At 37.4% G+C, this 23,102-nt stretch overlaps 1 protein-coding gene across 10 annotated transcripts in view; it reads left to right on the top strand.

Annotated features, from left to right (window-relative positions):
* Positions 1-23,102, top strand: part of HIVEP2 (HIVEP zinc finger 2) — a 219,165-nt gene that overhangs the window by 160,859 nt on the left and 35,204 nt on the right. For 8 of the 10 annotated variants that reach the window (XM_070376782.1, XM_070376779.1, XM_070376776.1 and 5 more), the window contains one exon: positions 15,805-15,899. The exons of the other annotated variants lie outside the window; for them this stretch is intronic. The gene's annotated coding sequence lies outside the window, so the exon portion shown is untranslated. The remainder of the gene's footprint in view (positions 1-15,804; positions 15,900-23,102) is intronic. 10 annotated transcript variants of the gene reach the window in all.

Genomic DNA, 23,102 nt, shown 5'->3' with positions numbered 1-23,102 from the left:
ACAGTCATTTGAACTTTTCTTTGAGATGTTTTTGTCAGAGAAAATAAGCTGACAAGAATACGGAAACCCTCCATTTATAGCAAACCCTTGGTGAGGAGGCAATATTTATAAATATTTTCCATATGATGTACTTGTGTTTTTTGGTTCTGAGTACTATGCCTATATTGTTTCTTTTCTCTTACTTTTTTTCTTGTGAGTAAAGAGTTCCATTCTCTGTGCCCCTTTCTCCATGAGGAGAAAAGAAAGGAAGATCTATTTTATGAAACAGGTCATGGGAACAGGTAATAAAATAAGGTTTTGCACAGGCTTATTTATTATACTGGTTCTGCCCTCCTGTTCACTCATTTCTAGGTTCTGAAAAATGGATTTTATTGTAACAAATATGAAGAGAAAGGACCATGATAGTCAAAAGGGTCATTGTCCAAATATAGAAAAGCATCAAGGGTGAATAGGCCATGTGTCTTCAAGTGCAGGACCCTGTCATTTTTATGGACGAGGCATCACTAAGCAGATGTACCTCCTGAAGGGCTTTTAAGGGTATCAGTGGTCCCTACGGTTAAGAACACCAGTGATGCTGATATTTGCTTTTTTCATGTGTCCCTTCCCATTTACTAAACTAAAGGTTGATGCTTCCTGTAGACTGTGCCAGGCACAGATGAAATTATGCCGTTTTTCGTTTCTGGGGTGAAGATGTTGCAGGGCCTGCACTAGACAAACAGTCACCCTCCCTCCATGGACACATCTTCCCACTGCCGCCCGGTAGGACTCACGTGTCTGAAGCCTTCCTGGCCTTTGCAGGTCCTTGTCATGGAAACTCACATTGGGTGGATGCTAAAGAGATTTCCCACCAATGCATACAATGAGTGTAAATTTCTTGCCGGTGGATGTGTACAGAAGGCTTTGGCTGGTCTTTCTTAACCGCAGAGTAGTCACATTATTGTGTAGAAAGCCTTCTGATGCATTACTGTGGGCTGACAGAACTTGCTCAGGGCCTTCAGGGAAATAGGAAGTATTAGTTAAGGCTCAAGCCTTTTAATTCCTTCTCTTTTTGTTTCTTTACCAATAAATTTGGTTTGGTCTTTGAGTATCTGGTGTCTCAAACGGTAAGGAATCTGCCTCCAATGTGGGAGACCTGGGATCAATCCCTGGGTTGGGAAGATCCCCTGGAGGAGGGAATGGCTGCCCACTCCAGTGTTCTTGTCTGGGAAATCCCATGGCGGGCATTTCCCATGGAGTCGTAGAGAGTTGGACACGACTGAGCAACTAACACACACACACACACTATTTGGTGACTTAAAATTGACATGTCAATTGACATGTCTCGTCATCTCAATTTTGGGCTCACCAACTGAGTGGTATATAAATAGGGCCAGCACTTTAATAATTCCCGTTTTATCTTGTTATTTTCTTGCAGTACCAGTTGACTTATATTTCCATTTTATATGTGAGGAAATTCAAGCTCAGAGAAGGTAAAGGAACCACACCCAATGTCAGTCCATGACAGAGGGGATCTTCAACCTGTGTCTCCTGCCCATGAATCCCATACATGCTTTCTAAAAACCTTTCTTAAAGCTGGCTTATAGCATCCTCTCTGGTCCACGGAAATAGCCTTATTCTAGGAGAGAGGAAGCCAGGTCACTCCTCACTGATTTGATTGTGTAATCTTGGAGAGATTGCTTTGACAACTACTTAACCTTTCTGAGCCTCTATTTCCACATGCTTTTCTCACATTATAAGGATTTTATGAAGATGAAATGGTAAGCTGTGAAAAAGAAAATAATAACACATACTCAAGGCATTATTAAAACATTTTCTTCTCTATATTGCTAGTTATCAATTTAAAAAAATATTATAATCTACTTGTATACCCATGTTAAAACCAAAGAGCAGATGCTGCAATAAAATTAGTTCTGGCACCTAGTCTAAAGGCCCTTAATGAAATCAGAGAAAGCCTGATAAATGAGACAATATGATAAAATATTTAATTTTGTAATCTTTGTATATCTTTTTGCTTAATTGTTTTTGCTTATTTTTCTCTACTTTTGTTTGTTTTATGAGAATCTGTGCTAAGGAAGAATCCTTAATAAGATTTCTAAACAAATTATTTTCCCTTCAGTGAAATATCAGAGAAAATGAAAGTGAGATTCCAAATAACTTTAGTATATGTGAAGTCAATGAATAGTGTGTGATGAAGACCATTCATGGGTCTGCAGATTTTGGCAAACTGCTTTAAAGCTGAAACCAAAGCATATTTTAAAAACTTATTCTAATTTTTTTCAGGGTGACTTATTGCTGGCTGCATTGTTTAAATTGTGTTCCTCAAATTATTTATATAGGTGTGAACAATATAGAAATCAAGCTAATATGCCCATATTGGATACTAGTCAATGTTGACTGAAACCCAAAATTATGGCTACAAATACACATTCTCCAGCATTTGGATTTATTTGAAAACAAAGAGAAAATTAAATCACGTATGATGGGCTAATCAAATCCTCACTGAAAATGGCTTTGGGATTCTAACTCATTGTTTAGAATTTTAGTAACATTTATGATAGATGATGCTTTTACCTTTAAAGTAGAAGTTGATTTGAGACTTGAAATGCTTTCTGATCAAATGGATTCTAAACTTGTTAAAGTACATGTGTTCAAATCTGATTTTATACCCTATGGATGTTCAGCAAATAAAAAACATTCATCCAACCCTTTGAATACTCTGCACAGGATCTGCGTGTAGGATCTGCCAGTGTAAGTTATCTGTGTCCAAGAATATGTCAGATGCATTTACCACGTCTGCTGCTGAGCCTTGACAGTAGCTGGAAATTTGACCATGTCTCAAAGATAATATAATTTGACCATATTATTTCCATATTATTCATATGCAATTTCTTAGAGAAGGAAAAACAATTAATGTTTTTCTTGAGTTGTGTTATATGTACCTTTTCAGTTGTATTTATGAAATCCTTTCTTTTCTTGGAATCAATACAGTTGGAGGCTGTAGGAAAGAAAAATATTTGGGGAGTTTCCACATTACTTTTTATGTTCCTGGAACCAGTTAGCTTTCAGAGTTGTGCTGCCCAAACACTATTGAAATATACAAATAGATTTAATTTTGGAAACAGTTCCCAGCTACATTTATTATGTCTTCTGTAATAGTCCTCATTATTGAGGTGTATATGTGTATAAATTAGTGAGTGTGAGCATGAGCCAATAGGAAACAAAGGTAGGACTAGTCCTTGAAGCTAGAAATGATGTTAATGATCAAAATACATGTAAACAAAGCCTAGAGACTTCCTAGAGAAAGGCCCCAAATGTAGATGTTAGCTTTCTAGCAGTCAACTTAAAAAGGGACACTAAATAGCTTACAATGTAATCTATACAGCCAGTTTTTAGGAAAAACAAAATTCTCCTTGATATTGATACCACATACATATCTCTGATATGTCCTCACTTTAAAAAGACAATTAAATATTGTAAACTGCACAGCTCCCTTTTAATTGCTAAATGAACTGAAATAGACACCTTGCTTTGTCCATAGTAGCATGCAATACATATTTTTCTTACCACTGACTTGTACCTAAATTTGTTACCTAAACCAAAACATGGCATAGGATCATCATCACTTTTTTTTGATAAATTGATTAAAACACTGACAAAAATCATCTCAATCACTAACAATACCATAAGAAATGAATATTCAGGCCATCAATAAATATATCCTTAACGTTAATGGGCTGAAGCACAGCATGACTATTGCAATATTCTGCTTTAGATAGTGATATATAGAATTACGAGATTTGATATCATTATCTATTATATTCTCTTCCTCACAGGATTCCCCCTTAATCTTATTATCTTTCAAAAATCAATTTATTGAGTACCTACTGTGACAGACACCTGGATACAACAACCTTGATTGGGAGGAATTATTGTTTTCATTTTCTCACAGAAGAAAGAAGTATCACAAAGGTTAAATAAATTGTCCGATATTATGCAGTTACAAGATTTAGATCCCTGACCTCCATCTCTTGCCTCTCCAGCTTGGCAGACAGATTCTTTACCACTGCACCACCTGGGGAGCCCTAGAACTAAGGCAGGGGTGTGAATTTCCTGAATTAAAATGCAGTATTCTTTTCATTTGCACATTTTCTCTCTCATCCTAACATGCTTCAGGTTCTAATCCAGGCATGACCTTTCTTTTCCCCTGGTTTTCAGTGCTTTTCACATCTACATGTTTGGCATACGTATACATAGAATTAGAGCTTCCCAGGTGTCACAGTGGTGAAGAATCCTCCTGCCAATGCAGGATTTGTTCCCTGGGTCAGGAGGATCCCCTGGAGAAGGAAATGGCAACCCAGTATTCTTGCCTGAAAAATTACATGGACTGAGGAGCCTAGCGGGCTACAGGCCATTGACTCGCAGTCTGACATGACTGAGCATGTACGTATGATAGAATCAGCATCAGACTTCACAGGTCTTTAGCAATTAAAATGACCACTCCAATCAGTACGGAGGCAGGAAAGAAAGAGTGATAAATTGGAGAAACCATGTTAAATTAATATTTTATTGTTTACATTTCAGTTAAAGAGATTTAAGCCTAACTCTTACTTACTTTAGTTACTGTATTGAGATGAGATTCTTAACAAACGATAAGGTGATTAGATGTTTAAAATTATTTGGTTAAAAAAAATACACATTTCTGTTAACTTTTTTTCTACCTAAACTTTTAAATAACATCTAACTTCTCTGCACCTTGCAACATTTGCAAAAAATTTCTCTTTGTGGTTAGTAGATGAAAAAGTGCCAGAAATTCAAAAACTAACCCTTTTTGGGGTTTTGGGATGCTCAACTTTCCCGAAGTCCACTTAGGTCTGTCACTTAGTCCTGAAGGGTTTCTGTGTCCTCAATTATTGGATATGGTGGTAGACTAACCAAGATCCCATCTGTGTTCTATGTCTGAGAGTCTATGAAGCTCTTTTTTATTCAGTAAGCAAGAACAGTGTTTTCTCAGGTGCTGGGCACACACATGTGGTATATTCACAGTCATTCATTATTTCATTCGCTTATTCACATTTATTTATTCCTCCATTCACTCAACTGAAAAATATCTATTGACTTTCTACTCTGCCAGCTACTGTCCCATGTCCTGTGGGACATTCAAATGACTTTTTAACTCTCAATATATTTCATTGTGGTTGAATATATATAGTTAATTCAATAAGGTAAGGAATCTATATCATAGATATTAACTAATAGTTCAGTCTTTTAAACTCAGCATTTCTAAAATCAAAATAGATAAGTTTTCATGTTTATAGTAAAAGATCTCCACAGCTATTCTTTTAAAGAAAAGATAAGAAATATATAAATTTTTAAAGATTGTTTTAGATCTACTATTCATAGATAATGGAGAAGGCAATGGCACCCCACTCCAGTACTCTTGCCTGGAAAATCCCATGGACGAAGGATCTTGTTAGGCTGCAATCCATGGGGTCGCTAAGAGTCAGACACAACTGAGTGACTTCACTTTCACTTTTCACTTTCATGCACTGGAGAAGGAAATGGCAACCCACTCCAGTGTTCTTGCCTGGAGAATCCCAGGGACGGGGGAGCCTAATGGGCTGCTGTCCGTGGGGTCGCACAGAGTCGGACACGACTGAAGTGACTTAGCATAGCATTCATAGATAATGTCTTAAATAGTTCATCATCTTTAGAGTTTTCCTGAAAAATAAAAGAAATTTTCATATTTTATTTGATATAGTATTTAGATATATTTATCCAATACTTTGGCCACCTGATGTGAAGAACTGACTCATTGGAAAAGACCCTGATGCTGGGAAAGATCGAAGGCAGGAGAAAAAGGGGACAACAGAGGATGAGATGGTTGGATGGCATCACCAACTCGATGGACCTGAATTTGGCCAAGCTCCAGAAGTTGGTGATGACAGGGAGGCCTGGCGTGCTGCAGTCCGTAGGGTTGCAAAGAGTCTGACACGACTGAGCGACTAAACTGAACTGATCAACTTAGATAAGTTTTGTGTACATTTTGGTGCAAAGTACTCTTTTTAAATAGCCTAATAAGAAACAGTGTTCTTAAGACTGTCAAGTGATTAATTACTCAGGGAAAATAGCTGTTTAAACTCTTTAAGCCCCTCAACGATTTCTAGCTCCTTCATGCCCGTCAGATGACCAGCATTCTACTTTTCTGAGTGAGTTAAGAACACCTTAAGGAAAATTCTCGGTTTCTTTTTTATCTAAAATGTTGATTTGCTTCATTATTTCTTCTTTTCCTCCAGTCTAATTCAGAAAAGTTGGACTTCCGTGGAGGTGGTTAAGGCTCCATATTCCCAATGCAGGGTACATGGGTTCCATCTCTGATTGGGGAAGATCCTGCATGCTGCTTGGTGCAATCAAATAAATATAGAATAAATAAATAAAACAAAAGTTTTCATTCTTTCTTCCAAAACTGATCTTTTAATCGATGCCTTTGAGTTCCCTTTTCTTTCCCACTTTTCCAAGAGTTTATTCCCTAATTCTCTTATCACTTCTTTTTCCCTTTAGCTTCAAGTCTTCTTTATTGTACAAACTTCTCAAAATTGATTCTTTTTCAGGTTATACATTTGTAGTTTGTCCAGGAAGATATGGAAAGAGGTGAAATATGTGTGAACTTTCTGTAGTGTCTCTGGGTTTGGGGTAGTCTGCTTGGAACTTCTGATGTCAGTCACTTCTACCAGAGTTCCCTTACCATCCCTCACGACCTTTCCTTCTCAGCCTCACGTCCATTGTCTCGATGTGCCAAGTGTTCTAGTCAGACCAGCTCTTTCTTCAACATCCCTTGGTCTTCTCTAATGCATAATGATGTGTACATATTAAATGCCTTTTCTCTGCATCTGTACTTGCCAAATCCTAGCATTCTTTTAAGACCTAAGAGAGTGTTTCCTAATCGCTGCATGCCCAATCCGTGTCTTGTTTCTGTACTCCCATAAGGCCATTTTATGCCTGTGTAGCTTTTACAACTTGTTTATATGGTTTTCTTACACACTAGACAGCAAGCTCTTTGAAAGAAGGATTCTTATCTGTCTTTGAATTCCACATGTGTACATTATTTTGAATTCATACTCGATGTCATTGAAATTGATATAAGTTAATAGATAAATGAGACAATAATATCGAGATTCAAACCTCATATGAAATTTGATTTTCAATACTATTTTATGTCATCACATTAGGATATATATGCTTTGGAAAATGTATCATATGATTGAGTGAATGAACCAATAGATGAAATTCTGGAATTATCTGACAGAGTTTGTCTATTAGGATATTATAGGCACCTGCTTGAAACTTGAACGTTTTTCTAGCCTTAAACTTTGCAGGTGATGACATATTCCAGGATGAGGCTGAAAATATGAATGCCACCCAGAGATTATCAAAGTGCCAGGGTAGTACCTGAATAACTACATAGCAGAAGTGATTATAAAGCTTTTCTTGTTACCTCACTTGGATAAGGGATTCCCTGGTGGCTCAGACGGTAAAGAGTCTGCCCACAATGCTGGAGGCCCGAGTTCGATCCTTGGGTCCAGAAAATCGCCTGGAGAAAGAAACGGCAACCCCACTCCAGTATTCTTGCCTGAAAAATTCCATGGACAGAGAAGCCCGGCAGGCTACAGTCCATAGGATTGCAAAGAGTCAGACACAACTGAGCAACTATGCACACTTCACTTGGATAAAGCATGACTTCCATTTGAACCACTTACCACTGTTGCCATACTTGGTTGTTCAAACCCTTCTTGATCATATACTTTGTTAAGCTCTGATAATAGCTGATATTCAGATTATTTGTCATTTCCTAACTTTATGTCTAATTCCAAACTCTTGAGGCTTGTACCCTGTTGTTGTTTTTTCTGTTTGCCTAATCAGTCCTTGGACAGTGTGGAATCAAGGTTTGAGGTTGTGTACCTTTACACTGGCACATGAGTCCCCATTTCCCCATTGACTGTAAAAATTTTCAAGAGAGACAGAATTGATTATTTCAGCAGCTCAGTTACTAACTGAATAGGGCTCATCTGATTAGATTGTAAGATATGCCATAGGCTTTGCCTTGATTTCTTCTTGAAGGATCTTTATTGTGTGCGGACCTAGAATATGGAGACTGAAAACAGTTTTATTCATTACATCTGAGAATCAGTTGTAGCATGAAATTTTGGAATGCCGTTCAAGTTTTCAGCTGTGCTTTCATTACTTTGGGTATTATTTCCATTGATGTGGGAGGCTCTTCCCTAAGAGAGAGATTTTCCTTCAGGCAAGGTCAGCTTGTTTATGCATACTTATGAATATAATGCATATTTTACCACTCTATTTCTCTGTTCTCTTTGTTTACAGAATCCAAAATTAAAATTGGCTTTTTTTTTATGCTAATCTTTGCACATCCAGGAGTAAAAGGAGATTTAGAGAAAGAGTTATGACCTTATTTAGATATACCAAAATTGTAACCAAATAGTAAACGTAAGTTCTGTAAAAGATGAGACTGGAGAAAACAATAACTTGGAGGTATGATTTTGTTATGTCATACTTCTCATTAGAGTACACTAGTCAAATAGTCCTCCTTTGGCTTTATCCTTCAAGTATTTAGTTAAAGAACAAATATTTACAATAACTTGTTAAGCCGTAGTTATTTACCTGCCATAATATTATTAAGGGATAGAATAGAGGGAATTGAAAAGAAGAGAAAGAAAACTTAAAGTGAGAATATAAATATAAAAATATCACATATGAGAAAACAAAAAATATTTAATTAATACAGAACATCTAATTGGCCATGCCCTTTTGCTAAAACAAAGCAGCAAAGAGCATTCTGCAAGCGAAGTGGTACCTGTGAAGGTGGGGTCCTGTATTTCTATAGGCTCTGGTAGTGGAATTTCGGTTTTATGAACCAAAGGACTTACCTCCGTTAACTGTCAATTAATGAGCTGTTCTTGCTATTGGATAAAAATTGATAAACAGTTTAATGAAACATTGGTTTTTAGCTACTGTAATTTTCTGTTCATTTGACTTATTAACTTTAAGGTATGGGTAGTAAATGTCATTGCTCATTTTAAGTTCAATATTATTTATTCCTCATTTTTATTCCTTTTTTCATTTAATCAATTTCTGCAGTGGGGTCAGGTTAATAAACTTGTAATAAGATAGTAATATGGATAGTGGAAAATAGTCGACTTGAATGGTTGAAGACCTAAACTATACATAGTCCAGGTCATCATAATGACCTACGAGTCCTTAAGCAAGTATTTTAACTTCTCTGGTTCTCAGCCTTTTTTCCCTCTGTTATTTGGCTGAGAGAGTCGATGATGTCTAAAATCTTTCACATTACTAAATACTCCCTATATGATTTAGAATAAGCTCAACAAATAACGGTGATAGAAGTGAATGGTTATGTATTTGCTCCTAAAATAAGTTAGTCTGGTGTCAAATATGTGGTCAAGAAAAAAGAAAAATCTCAGTTACAACCCTGATCTTGGAAAGCTTGACATGTATTTAAGAATACATGTGGGGCAGAAGTTTGCATTGCCAACACCAGACAATCATAGCCCAGATGCAGAGTAAGGACCAGAGAACACTATACTATCCTGAATCATCAAAGAAAGATTAAATTATGTTCAGGAGACTGTAATTAACTCAAGGAGAAGGCTAATGTACTTTGGAAAATAACCACTAGCAGATGTTAAAACAAAAATTATTTCTCTGTGGTCTTTACCTAACCATAAGATTGTATTAACTAGAACATATACCTTATTCCCTAAGCTTCCCCATGAACCAGACTTTGACCACAGTAAAATCAAATAGATGAAACTAGAGAGAAACAGGAATGATAGAGCCTTATGTTTTTATTTAATCTGATTATTTATCTCTAAATCTAACACTGGAAACTGCAAGTTTTTGTATGTTAGCATTCATACATGCTCAGTTGTGTCCAACTCTTTGTGACCCCAGGGACTGTAGCCTACCCCGCACCTCTGTCCATGGGATTCTCCAGGCAAAAATACTGGACTGGGTTGTCATTTCCTTCTCCAAGGGATCTTCCTGACCAGGGGACTGAATCCACATCTGTTGAGTCTCCTGCATTGACAGGCAGATTCTTCCCCTGAGGCCTCTGGGAAGTCCCATATTACTGTGTGTGTGTGTGTGTGTGTGTGTGTGTGTTTAGTTGCTCAGTCATGTCGGATTCTTTGCCACCCCATGAATTGTAGCCCGCCAGGCTTCTCTGTCCATGGGATTTCCCAGGCAAGAATGCTGGAGTGGGTTGCCATTCTATTCTCTGGGGGATCTTCCTGGCCCAGGGATTGAACCTGGGTCTCCTGCATTACAGGCAGATTCTTTACTGTCTGCTGCTGCTGCTAAGTCACTTCAGTCGTGTCCAACTCTGTGCGACCCCATAGACGGCAGCTCACCAGGCTCCCCCGTCCCTGGGATTCTCCAGGCAAGAACACTGGAGTGGGTTGCCCTTTCCTTCTCCAATGCATGAAAGTGAAAAGTGAAAGTGAAGTCACTCAGTCGTGTCCGACCCTCAGCGACCCCATGGACTGCAGCCTTCAGGCTCCTCCGTCCATGGAATTTTCCAGGCAAGAGTACTGGAATGGGGTGCCATTGCCTTCTCCGTTTACTGTCTGAGCCACCAGCAAAGCCCATTAGCACGTATAGTTTTCTTTAAAGACTTAGTATCATTGTGTCTCTCAAGCCTTTTGTGCTTGTCTTGATAGGATTGGCCATTTCCTCTTTTGTGCTGTGCCCAGTACTGTGCTTATATTTTTGTCAAAGCGCCTAAAACATTTTGCAGCACTTATTTCTTCACAAATGTTTCCCTTCTAGGCTCTATAGAGTTTGCTTTTTCATTTATGTATTTTGTAAACTTAGTTCATTTTCTGATGAGTATAGACATTCTATAAATGTCTAAAAGTGTCACAGAAATAGTCCAGAAACCCTAATTAAGGAGGCTTAAGTTATAATCATGAATTCACAGGTACTTACTCTTTTGTGTTTTTAGTAGTTCTGATTCACACAATGCTTTTATTTTGTATCTTTCCTACGCTCCAGCACTGACAACCTGCGAGAAGTGGCACTCTCAGATCATTTTTGCCAGCAGTTTCCAGAACCAGCCCCCTAAACACAATGGCAGAGTAATCGAATTTTGACTGTTTGTCCCATCCTCCTTTTGTGAAAACTCCCCTTTTTCAGACACACTTTTCAAAGCCTTCTGTGTAGTCGTCCCAGCAATGAATTGTCCCCTGCTCCCAAATTAGCACTCTTTCCTGTTCCTACTCTTTATCCCTTTTTTGTCTTTACATTCTGAACCCAGTTCCAACCTTTAGCTTCATATCATAACTGTTTCTAAAAATATGAGCTTGTAATCAGACTTATCTCTGTGTGTGAGTGTGTGTGTGTGTGTGTGTGAGTGTGTGTGTGTGTGTGAGTGAGTCTTCCCAGCCTTTAACTATCTTCTCTACCACCCCCCCAGGTGCCTCTTACTTTGCCCCTCTAGACACTCCGAGTGGAACAGTGGCCCCATTCAAAGTTCTTTTTTGTAGCAAGGAGAAGCTGCTGCTTCTGGTACACTTTTGGTACACTCTGATAAAGTATTTAAGCATACATTTATCTTTCAGTACCCTCCTCCCGTCTTTACCTACTACTTTTGAATCTCTTCTACTCCCTTCTATAAAATAAAAGAGGTATGTATCTCTTTTCTATGACTGAATATATGAAGAGTGGTATTCCTTCTTTTAAACATTTCTTTTAACCAAGCAATATAAGGATCATATCTTGTTTCCAGGTCCTATTTGCCACTTCTTCCATAGAGTTGAAGCACATAATAATTGTTTTTAATTGTGACAGCGCTCATCTAAAGTGTAACTGGTATATTTTATTGGCTCTTCTACTAAAATTATGATCTAGTGTGTATGTGTTTAACCTCAGAAAAAAGGTTGATAACATTTGTATATGCATGAGAAGTTTGCCAATGAAGTGCTAACCATAGTAAACTATTAATCCATAACTTGTCTTAAAATAATTTGGAAGAATAGAGAAATGAAATACTAAAGAATCTTACCAGGAATGGACATTTTACATACGTCTCCATGTCTGTCTATCTATCTAATACCTGCCTACCTATCTAATCATAGCTCAACATGACCCTCACTTAGCTTAGTAATAATAACCTGTAAGCTTCCAAGAATAAATATCTAATGTCAAGGATGATTTTTTTCTAAAAATAGTCTGAGAAACCACTGGATTAGAAACAATAATGTTCAAATTTTCCAAGTGTTTGTTACAAGTAGGCGACGGAGGTTTGGAAAATATTTTTAAGGAACTCTTCTGTAGGCCTATAAACGACGAAAAATCAGTCTTTACTTTGTTAGTAACGTGAAAGATAATTTTGCCTTATATTTAGGAAGGAATTTTAAATAACTTGGGGATATTTAACAAGATCTGTGAACACAATTTTCTGAAAACTTGTTAGTTTTATTGAATATTAATGTTTCATTGCAGAGTGGTTTCTTATGAATCCAATAACCTAGAAGTAAAGCTTAAAAAATGAAAAATCTCTCTTTACTTTATTCCATTGTTTACAAAATATACTGTGTGAACTGCTGATTTCTAGGAAATACAAGCATAAGTTGTAATACTACATTTTCAGGAACTGTTTGAGGAAATATTTTTCTTTTATTTCAAAGAAGATACTGAGGCACAAAAACTCAATTAAAATTAAAGCAAAAACAAATTTCTGAGATGGTTATCTCTATGTCTCTATTTTAAGAGTAACAACAATTGCCTCCCTTGTAGAGGCCATTACTGATTCCAATTGCAACAAAGCGATTTGCGCAAAATCTCCAAACTTGGTGTCCTATCTTTCATGTTATTATCATTTAGATCTTTGTTTTAAAATCACACTAATTACTTGGAAGTTTCTGTGAGGTAAAATAGCAGTACAATATTATGACCACTGTTTTTTGTTCTTTAAGGGCAAACCAATCATTGACGAGGGCACACGTAGCAGTTTCATATGATAGAAACAATTTTCAAACCTTCTTAATGAGTGAAAAAAGCAATCTTCTATCATCTAACATTCCAGTTACATGTGCATATCATGAGACGACTGTTTCCTGTTTCCCGTGGCCATAGTCCTGGAGAGCCAGACTGGAAAAGCAGGGTCAGAACTGGGAACACTGCCCCTGACACATCTGGTCTGGAGGACTCACATGCTCCCTTTCGCCTGTGGAAGCTCTTGGTGGGAATGACGCTTTCTGGGTTAGGGGATGGTTGGGTGCTTGTGTGCAGCTGCCAGATAGCTGGAAGGAGTGGGTGTCAGTGCCAGCGTTCTGAGGCTGAAGTTCTCCTTTTGTCTTTTAACTTTTAGTTCAGTGGCCATGGGGTCGCCAATCACAGGAAGTCCCTGGATGCCTCAAGTTGTTGTTCCCTGTAAATAGCTGTATCTGTAGAATCTTGGCCTGTTTCTATCTTGGATGAGTTCATCTCAGAGTGTGAATAGCTCAGTGATTTATTATTTTTTATCTGAGAGATGCCATGCTTTAGTTTAGGTCGTATTGCCCGTGTACAATTTTGTTTTTTTTTAGCACTTGAACTTGATTTTCTTTTCAAAAGAGGTGCTCTTTGGTTTGTTACTATGGATATGGTTTAAATATATAAATATATATGTATAATTATAGAAGCTATAATATTGTTGTTGTTGTTGCTCAGTTGCTAAGTCATGTCCAAATTTTTGTGACTTGGTGAACTGCAGCACACCAGGCTACCCTGTCCTTCACTATCTCCCGGAGTTTGCTCAAACTCTTGTCCATTGAGTCGATGATGCCAGCCAACCATCTCATTCTCTGTTGTCCCCTTCTCCTCCTGTCTTCAATCTTTTCCAGCTTCAGGGTCTTTTCCAATGAGTCAGCTCTTCGCATCAGGTGGTCAAAGTACTGGAGCTTCAGCTTCAGCATCAGTCCTTCCAATGAATATTCAGGGTTGATTTCCTTTAGGATTGACTGGTTTGATCTCCTTGCTGTCCAAGGGACTCTCAAGAGCCTTCTTCAACACCACAGTTCAAAAGCATATATATATATATATATATATATATAAGGATATATATACATATAAAATTATACCTTATATATATACTGTAATTTAATATGAAGAAAGTGAAAGTATTAGTCCCTCAACAGTGTCTGACTCCTTGTGATCCCATGGACTCTAGCCCACCAGGCTCCTCTGTCTGTGGAATTCTCCAAGCAAGAATACTGGACTGGGTAGCCATCCCCTTCTTCAAGGGATCTTCCCAACCCAGGGATTAACTGGATCTCCCATATTGCCAGCAGATTCTTTACCTTCTAAGCCAGTAGGGTAGCCTTATTTTATATGTATATATACATATACATTTGGAGAAGGAAATGGCAACCGACTCCAGTGTCCTTGCCTGGAGAATCCCAGGGATGGGGGAGCCTGGTGGGCTGCCGTCTATGGGGTCGCACAGAGTCAGACACGACTGAAGCGACTTAGCAGTAGCAGCATACATAGACATACATACATACATATATATCTTGAAGGACCCCATCACTATTCCCTCAGTGTTTAATCAGTCATGCTCTTTGGCTTTGATGAAGCTTTCAATTTTGAAAATGGTGGAGCTTGTCAAGAGTCATTTAAGTGCCAGAAAATGGTTGATTTGAGGCAAGAACAAAGTTTAGAAAGAAAATAAATCTAGCATTCGCTTAATAATTTGCCCTTTGCAGCAACAGAATCTTATCTGACCACCCACATTCATCTGGCTGCTGACGTGGTTCTTGCTTCAATTGCAGAAGCTATTTTTGCACCTTTTGTGTCTTTTGAGGAACCGAGTGGGCCTACGTGCTTATAATGATTCATGTTGCAAAGTGCACAGGGTGTCCTGAAGTGATATGCAAAGAGGAGGAGAAAATTAAAGCTAACTGCTTCCTTTAAGCATTTTGAACAGTCACATGAAATGGTACTGGATTAAGGCACATTTTAACTCTCATGTCTTGATGCTTTAGTCCTTTCTATGAGACATAACTTGTCTGGAAGAAAGAGCAATGTTTTTAAAAATGAACAAATATACAGTGGATATCTATAGATATGTAGTACTATTTTATATGGGTCTTTTATACTGGGAGATAAACCATCTAAAGATGGTGACTGATTAATCTATTTGGATTATGTACTTTGACTGATCTTCTATGCATTTTTTTTGGATCAGGCTTGAATAAATTAATTCTAAGTATGAGAAAGTTCCTTTCTTCGTTACTTTCCAGAGTTTGTTATGTCTCAGGATTTAACTTTGGTTGGTTTTGGCTTCCTATTTCAGAAATTAATTTTAGCATGGAACATAACATTGCTGAAATAAACTATAGAAAAGAATTTTCTATGAGGTTATCTGAGTCTTCATCCTGGGGAGTTTAGTTGCTGATGCACCAAAGAAGTTTAGTGGGAATCAGCTTTAAGTCAGATTTGTATCATGGATTGCAGTGGCATAATTTCTAGTTCCAATACATTGATTTAACTCTAGCATTATTTTCCACGTTGCTTCCATGTTTACTGTAACAGAATATTCTCTTTTAATGCAAGAACTTATTCAAAAGATGTGAAAAGACAGGAAATTTTTTCTTGAAAGAAAAAAAGTCTTGAAGGATCCAGTTCCAAATTTTATTTTCTCAAGGAGAGCATTTCTATGAGTAGTGTGTCGGTTAAATTGACTACAAGGTTCATCATTTTTAAAAGATCTTATTGTTTATTTTTTAGATTCCCAGAAGTTGTGCATGTGTTCCTGTGGAGGGAGTTGGCATCGTTGAAAGCAAAGACGGCTGTGATGCACTTTTTTGATATGAGGATAACAGGTTAATAGCTGACATTTATTATTTTATTCTATGAGTTTTACATTTAACTTGAAGAGAACTTTTAACTTACTGTGCATCCACCCATATGTGAATTGACTATCATCCAGTCTGGGAAGAAACAATGTATATGCTATTTAGTGAGTGAAGGTTTTGTTTTGTTTTTCATAATAGCCCAGTTTTAATTATAATTTGCTTAATTGAAGCAGCTTCATTTAAGAGAATTTCTTTCTGGCAGAATTTATTTTCATACAAAATTCTGCATAGTAAAACCTAATAACTTTTGTTATAGAATATGAAAACATTCCACCAGGAGAGCAAAATCACAATTGTAAAAAATTTGCAAAAAGCTTATGACAAAATATTAAAATTAGTAAGCTGTAGTCCTAAGTCATAAAAACTTTGGACAGATATGCAAACTGTACAACTGTCTGCAGTCATTGTAACCAACATGCAAAAAATACTGTTCAGTTTTCCATTAGGTTTGAAATGTCCAGTTAAATTTTAATGTATGTCAAACTAGATGGTGATCATCTCAATCTCTTTACTTTTTCTCCAGAAGTTCTCTTAATTGCTTGACAAGGTTTTATATAGTATACAGTACCTTCCTCATATTGGCTACTTGCTCCTTTTAAGGAGAACTAAGGTTGTGATGGGAATTTTGACTAATAAAAGAAGCATTTATAATGAATTTGGCTCTCAGAAAGGTGCCCTTTTTTAATCATCCTGTGGAAATAAGTCTGTATTCAGCTGGACTCTGGCACTGCTCTTGGTTTTTCGGTAGATCCTTTTTTCCTTCATCCGTACTCATAGGTGGTATGACTTGTGGGTCCGTCTGTGTTAAAGCAGCAGTGCTCTGAGATGCTCGTGTATTTCTTAAACTATTTTGCAGTTGATCTATGACATTTTGAAAGCAAATACATGGAAATGGCCTCTAAATTTTTGTCCAGTAATTATTATCAGAAGACATCTGTTTTATTTACAAGTGTAATTCCACCAATGCCTCAAAAAAGACCAAGTCACCATTTTAGTTTTTAAAAAATGTTCTATTATTAAAATATTGGAAGTAGAGAAGTAGTGTTTATAACCTGTCATTTTATACCATTATTATTTAGGATGTTATTATTTAATGCTCACTTGACTTTTGCCACCACTCAAGTAATGATTAATTTCCTGAGGTAAAGTTTTTTTCTAAGATACTGTTTTTCTAAGCAAAAGATCCCAGATTGACAACCCTGGGTACTGTAGGCCTTTATTCGTCTACAGAGCTGGGCTGCCCGGCTGCCAATCCCACCCAGCTGTTATCCTGAAGAGACCTCTGTGGAGGTCTACACGGGAGGCTGTTTCTGTGCCTTTCCTCGCAGGGCCTGTCTGAGGAAATTATTTAACTGGGTGCCAAATTTATTTGAGTGGGACTGAAGCATGGCCAAAGGAGTGGGCACACTTTTAGAAAAATGGCAACTCTTCCAAGTAATATCATTTTCCTTTCTTTTGCTCAATTACTTTAGTTCTGTTACCACTGAGACAGCATGCAGAAGGTAGTGTCTTTTTCAATATTACTCCACTCAGAAAAATGCACGGAGCCTGCAAGACAATGCCTGTCTTTCTTTACTAACCGAAGGACTCCTATGGGCTAGAGCACCATCCACAGGAAACCCCAAAGTCATATCCTCCTGCAAATTATCCTACTCCTTTCAGAGCACTCAAAGGCATGAGGGAAAAATTTCAATGTGAATGTGAAGCTGTGTTTGGAATACTGTTCCTTTGTTGGCGGTGGGTGCCAAAAGTGAATTTGCGTGGGTTTGGTTACCATAAAAAGAAACCTCAGAGAACGAAATGATAACCAGCTATTTTCTTTCCATGTGAGGATTGCTCTAATATTGCATTTTTAACACATCAATTGATTGGGGAAATTGGAGCTATACTTTTAACACATAATTAGAGAATTTGAAAAATGAAATCCATCTATACAATCATTGAGAAGTAATGTAGCTATAATTAACTATATTACTACTGATCTTCAAAGCTCCAAGTAGATTTCTATTGAGAAAATTATACTAAAATTACAGATATATACAATGATACATTTGATGGTTTATAATAATATTCTGAGATACAAAGAAGATATTTCTCTATCTTATAAGAATTTTCATACATTTAATTAATACAACACAAGCTCAAGAATTTCTACCATTGTTGGTAGAAGTAGATGGCTAAGTAAAAGTATCCTTTAAAAGTATCACCAAAAAAAGACAAATGTCATTATTAAACTTTGAAAGCCTTATGGATTTTCAAGTGAATTTATTTTCCTAAGTGTAAGTTCAGGAGAGCAGCAAAGAGACTTTGAAGTCCAGAAAGACATGCCATGTATGCCCAGGAATAGATCTATGGTGCAAACCATTTGCACTGCAGAATTTTTTCAGTCTCCAAGATAAAGCAATCGAAGACAAGAGATTAACGAAAAGAGTCCAAATGATTCATGAATAGGATCAGTAAATTCCCAAAGGATCCGTCACTCCTGTTTTCTCCCATCTACCTTTCAATGTGCCTCAGAAACTCCAAGAAGGAAAGTGGTTTTATGGATAGCAGTTAGTTGAAGGCTGTCCAAGGATGGGTTAGAGAGTTATATCCTCATATATGTTTAAAATCTCATGTAAACAGTACATGTGAAATAGGAGTGATTTCCAGTTCCCTAATAATAGTCTAATTACACAAAATTGTGTAATAGTCCCTAATAAGCTTGTAACTGAAGTGAAAAGTTAGACATTATAGTTCAAAGGAATGTAGACCAGAAGATGTCCCAAGTCCTACTGGGATCTTCAGTTCAGGCAGAAGGACAGAACCTCTTCTTGGACAGAAGTAGGGAGAATGATACTAGGTTTATCTAATTTATGATAAAATGGTAAGACATCTTGGGTGGGTTTACCTTAGAAATTTAAAAGGAGGAGGTTTTCCTGACTGATTCAGGGAAGTCTGGTGGCTCAGTGGTAAAGAATCTGCCTGCGGTGCCGGAGACCCAGGTTCGACCCCTGGGGGAAGATCCCCTGGAATAGGACATGGCAACCTACTCCAGTATTTATGCCTGGAGAATTCTGTGGACAGAGGAGCCTTGTGGGCTATAGCCCATGGATCACAAAGAGTCAGACATGACTGAGCAACTAACTTTCCTGACTGAAGCTATTTACATAATTGAGTCAATGTGTTTTTTACTGGGATCAAAGTTGTGATTTTTAAAACATTTTCTGAATAATAAATGCTATTGGAATATAGGATGTTCTTCTATTAGTATCAGCAAGATTGTTTTTTAAAAATAAAAAGTAGGTGTGACTTTTTCTGATTTGTCCTTTAAAATTTAAACCCATCGATAATTAAATAACTATTCCAGATAATATTTTTCTGACCATTAATGTATTATTTCTGATCTACTTTTGAATTTTGTGTAAATCACTTTTCTTCATCTTCTGGTCTGTTCTTTAATAGAAAAATATTATTACGTTTCCTTGAATTTTATTTGGTGCTTTTATTTTTATATGTCCTTAGTGGATAAGAATTGTATATAGCTAGTTTAAGATTTCAATTCAGTTCAGTTCAGTCGCTCAGTCATGTCCGACTCTTTGCGACCCCATGAATCGCAGCACGCCAGGCCTCGCTGTCCATCACCAACTCCCAGAGTCCACCCAAACCCATGTCCATTGAATCGGTGATGCCATCCAACCATCTCATCCTCTGTCGTCCTCTTCTCCTCCTGCCCTCAATCTTTCCCAGCATCAGGGTCTTTTCCAGCATCAGGGTCTTTTCCAATGAGTCAGCTCTTTGCATGAGGTGGCCAAAGTACTGGAGTTTCAGCTTTAGCATCATTCCTTCCAAAGAAATCCCAGGGCTGATCTCCTTCAGAATGGACTGGTTGGATCTCCTTGCAGTCCAAGGGACTCTCAAGAGTCTTCTCCAACACCACAGTTCAAAAGCATCAATTCTTCGGCGCTCAGCCTTCTTCACAGTCCAACTCTCACATCCATACATGACCACAGGAAAAACCATAGCCTTGACTAGACAGACCTTTATTAGCAAAGTAATGTCTCTGCTTTTGAATATGCTATCTAGGTTGGTCATAACTTTCCTGCCAAGGAGTAAGCGTCTTTTAATTTCATGGCTGCAGCCAACATCTGCAGTGATTTTGGAGCCCCTAAAAATAAAGTCTGACACTGTTTCCACTGTTTCCCCATCTATTTCCCATGATAAATGTAATTCTTTACTGTAAACCACAAAAGTTAAATCTGATTTTAAAAGTTATTGTTTCATTGCTACACAAAAATACTATATTGTATTTAATTATTAAATATAGTATCCCAGTCCTGTTTTTCATAAAATTTTATGTATGTGTTTAACTTCAAGTCCATGTTTTAAGCAAAATTATATATTCTGTGAAAACTGAGAAGTGGCAAGTGACCATATGCCTAATTTTCACTTGTGAGGTTCTTATTAATACTTTCTTAAAAGTAATGCTTTTCAAGGAACAAAGTCAAACAGTTGTATGTCATGAGACTTAATCATGGTCTCACAAGGGGCTGTCTTCATTAATACTTCAATATACAGATTTTAACATTGTTTAAATTGTGGATTTGTTTGAAATCCATACAGAACTCATATATTCTCTCAGGACTATGAAAAATTCAAGCACTGGAAGTATCAGAGTCAAGTGAAAATACTTAGAAGAAAGCGTTATTGCAGATGTATTTTTTTCTGTTATGTTCAGTTGCTAAGTTGTGTCTGACTCTTTTTTCGACCCCATGGACTGAGTCTGGTGGCTTCTCTGTACATGGGATTTCCCAGGCAAGAATCCTGCAGTGGGTTACCATTTCCTTCTCAAGGGGATCTTCCTCTCCCAGGGGTCAAACCCACATCTCCTGCATTGGCAGACAGATTCTTTACCACTGAGCCACCAGGGAAGCCCATGTTTTATTTTACATTGTAATAAAACTTAACAGTTGAGCTGGGAGTAGGGGATGCTGGTTGGGAAGGTGAGAACCCCTTATGCTTGGCAGTCAGCCAAACGTGGATTTGATTCTGGTTCTGATCCTAAGTATGGAAGACAGTCTTAACCATTGGGCCACTGGTGGAGTCCCCAGAAGGACTTCTTGATTACAGATATCTTGCTTCAGATACCTGGGGGCTTCTGATTTCTCATCCAAAAGATTTATTTATTCCATGTTTTTCCCCCTTTTCCAAGTATACCTATTATCTCACAGTAGCGTTCTATATTAGGGACCAAATTGGTCATGGAAATAAAATCAGTGTTTGAGTTTTAGTTTGGGAAATTACAGTACATTTACACAGTGGCATCTTTTTTAACAAATATTTTATTTAAAATGTGAACATCCATGAGTACATGCTAAATCACTTCAGTCGTGTCTGACTCTGTGACCCCCATGGACTGTAGCTGCCAGGCCTCTCTATCCATGGACATTCTCTGGGAAAGAACACCGGAGTGGGTTGCTAAGCCCTCCTCCAGGGGATCTTCCCAAATCAGGAATCGAACCCAAGTCTCTTATGTCTCCTGCATTGGACATACTCATGGTAAAAAAAAAAAAAAAAAAGAAATAAAGAAAAATAAAGATTACCAGAAGTCATAAGGTTAAAGGTAGAAATCCCTTCCTTTGTCCCTTCTTTTGACTCCCTGGCTCCACTTCTGTGATTTAACTAATATAAAAGCTGTTTGGCATCCTTACAGAAATTTTCTGTTTATTGCCTGTTTCTCTTTTACACAAATGGGATTATAAAATACATTCTAGGGCCCAATAAACTATTTTACATCCAATGTTACTACCTTCTGGATGAGCTTTTATATTAGTACTTATAGATACACTTAATTTTCTTTAAGTGGCTGAGTCTTATGACTGAGCCTTAATTGACCTAAGTAATCCTTGTACACACATCTTTGTGCTCTTGTGTACATCTGTAAGGACACATTTCAAGAAATGGAATTCCTGGACCAAAGAATATGAGCTTTCTTTCTACTATAAATACTGCTATATTGCCTATTAAGGAAACACATCAGATATCATCATAATTGATACAATTGAACATTGAAGTTCTCAAAATTCTTTGTGTACTACATTGGCCATTCCCTTATGGAAACTGAGTATTCACTTAATATCTAATAGTTTCTAAGTCGTCAAGTTTTCCTGAGCCATTTATAGTCATCTGGAAGACTTTTTCACCTTGCTGTCATGCAAATTTCCTAAAAAGGATATTTATTTAAAAAATTTTTAAATCTACAGGTTAAATTTTAAAAACCCACTCTTAACTTTTTATTATCTAAGGAATTAAAGCCAAGCCTTTCTGTCAAAAGTCTAAGATGTTTTAATATGTTAATCTTATATTTTAGAAAATATGACTGAAGTTTAAAAAATTTTTTTCTCCTTGAGTTATCCTTAGGCATAGTGACAATCAATATTATGTTTACTACTTTAGTGTTTTCTAAAGCAGTTACTTGCTGTATTTTTTAGAGCACATAATATGGTGGTGTTTGCTGTTCAGTCGCTCAGTCATGTCCAACTCTTTGTGACCCCATGGACTGCACCACACCAGGTTTCCCTGTCCTTCAGCATCGCCCAGAGTTTGCTCAAACTCGTGTCCGTTGAGTTGGTGATGCTATTCAACCATCTCATCCCGTCATTCCCTTTTCCTCCTGCCTTCAGTTTTTCCCAGCAGCAGGGTCTTTTCCAATGAGTAGGCCCTTCCCATCAGGTGACAAGAGTATTGAAGCTTCAGCTTCAGCATCAGTCCTTCCAGTGATTTTTCATTCAGGGTTGATTTCCTTTAGGATTGACTGGTTTGATCTCCTTCCTGTCCAAGGGATTCTCAAGAGTCTTCTCCAACACCACAGTTCAAAGGCATCAATTCTTCCATGCTCAGCTTTCTTTATGGTCCAACTCTCACATCAGTACATGACTACTGGGAAAACCATAGATTTGACTATACAGACTTCTGTCAGCAAAGTAATGTCTCTGCTTTTTAATATGCTGACTAGGTTTGTCATAACCTTTCTTTCAAGGAGCAAGCATCTTTTAATTTCATGGCTGCAGTCACACATTGATTTTGGAGCCCAAGAAAATAAAGTTCGTCAGTGTTTCCATTGTTTCCCCATCTATCTGCCATGAAGTGATAAGACCAGATGCCATGATCTTCGTTTTTTGAATGTTGAGT

The sequence above is a fragment of the Bos mutus genome, chromosome 9, assembly GCF_027580195.1.
Source record: "Bos mutus isolate GX-2022 chromosome 9, NWIPB_WYAK_1.1, whole genome shotgun sequence".
NCBI classification, from domain to species: Eukaryota; Metazoa; Chordata; class Mammalia; order Artiodactyla; family Bovidae; genus Bos; species Bos mutus.
This window is presented reverse-complemented; position numbering and strand designations above follow the sequence as displayed.